This window comes from Mesocricetus auratus, unplaced genomic scaffold (genome assembly GCF_017639785.1).
Source record: "Mesocricetus auratus isolate SY011 unplaced genomic scaffold, BCM_Maur_2.0 Super-Scaffold_100007, whole genome shotgun sequence".
Classification (NCBI taxonomy): domain Eukaryota; kingdom Metazoa; phylum Chordata; class Mammalia; order Rodentia; family Cricetidae; genus Mesocricetus; species Mesocricetus auratus.
The window spans coordinates 38,691,645-38,693,373 of record NW_024429191.1 but is presented as its reverse complement, the minus strand read 5'-3'; the positions used below and the strand labels follow the sequence as shown (position 1 = coordinate 38,693,373).

At 44.9% G+C, this 1,729-nt stretch overlaps 1 pseudogene; it reads right to left on the bottom strand.

Annotated features, from left to right (window-relative positions):
- Positions 1-290: 290 nt before the first annotated feature.
- LOC101830944 lies at positions 291-1,432 on the bottom strand (annotated as a pseudogene).
- Positions 1,433-1,729: the final 297 nt, after the last annotated feature.

Genomic DNA, 1,729 nt, shown 5'->3' with positions numbered 1-1,729 from the left:
CACCTGACTCTTATCCCAGGTTGGAGACTGGTGGTTAAGTGTGGCTCCATCCCCACTGGAGACGAGTGGGTCCCTTGCACTTTCCCACGAACAAATTGTACACAGTTCTCTTTTCCCTTTCTACTGCCAAAACATTAGTCGGAAGAACACATGCATGTTATTAAAAATTAAGTTCAAAACACTCAAAATAATTCAGTATTAGAAACTTGATTCTACCATAAGTCTCTTTTTGGAAGTCACATTCGGCCAGCTAAATGCTCCCACACCACTGTTTTTGCCATTTAGGGAGTTCACGCTGGAGTTCCGTTACTACAACACTGGCTTCTGACTGCGCAGGCTCAGTAAGGTCTACTCCTCGTCGTCTGGTGGAGTTTGCACCTGGATTCTGTGTTTCATTCTTTGGCAGCTTTTTAGCTATTTCCATGAATATTTCATTTACATTCATTGATGTCTTAGCTGACGTCTCCATGAATAATAAACTGTTGTCATCTGCATAGGACTGTGCTTCCTGGAAGTCAACAGCTCTTTTATTTGCTAGCTCAGCTTTGTTTCCTGACAAAGCTATCACAACATTAGGACTTGCTTGCATCTGAAGTTCTTTAACCCAGGTTTTGCTCTTGCAAAGGACTCCCCATTTGAGATAGATATCATACACAACTATGGCTGCTTGTGCTCCTCTGTAGTACATTGGTGCTAGGCTATGGTAGCGCTCTTGGCCAGCTGTATCCCATTTTTCAAATTTTACTGTTGTGTCTGAAAGACCCCTACCCAGGACCCCCTAGGAAAAGAAAAACAAGGCCAAGCTGTTGCCTAGTGGAAAAATCCAGGCCAGGTGCCTCGCCTTCAAACAGGATGTCAAACAGGATGTCTGTGATCACCAGAGCAGTCATGGGACCTGGATACTTGTGTCTATGATCACCATAGCAGTCATGGGACCCAGATAATAATTTCTGAAGCATGCCGGGGTCTTTCATGAGGTAATACCAGGAAACCTAGTCCGTGGGAACTACCCCAAGATGAGCGAATGAAATGCCTGTTGCTATGCTGATACTTATGTAACCATTAAAACTCTATAAATATTGTGCTCCCTGCAAGCCCCGTATGCTCTGTACCCGAGTTGCAGTGGCATCCGCAGGCGCCTGTGTACTCAATAAACCACCTCTTGCTTTTGCATCCAGTGGTCTGGCCCCGTTCTTGGGCAGAGGGTTCCGTTCGGTGCTTGGCGCTTTGATGCCGAGGTCTTTTCATGTCGTCAAGACACAGTTTGGGTTAGAATGGTATTCTCTTGAAATTCATGAAATTGGTCCTTCACAAAGCGAATCACAAGGCTTGATTTGCCAACAGCAGACTCTCCTAGAAGTACCAGTTTGAACTGGCAAATTTTATTTCTAGTATTTGGCCGATTGGGTCTTGTTGCTCCTCGATTAGCCATGTCCGAATTTGAAAGAAGTCCCTAATTTCAGATTCCTAAATGAACTTCCAGGATGTAAGGTATCAATTTTGTGTTCTTTCTGGAGAAAATACTTGGGGTGCGGCTCCCAGCAGCGAGGCCACACACGGCCTGGAGACTGGATGCTTGCACCGCAGCTGCAGCAGCGTCGCCTGTTTGCCGCTTCGCGCACACTCAAATTCTTTTTTTTAATTATTTATTTATTATGCATACTCTTTTTTATCTGTGTATATGCATGTACCCCAGGAGGAGGCATCAGACCTCATTATAGATGGTTGT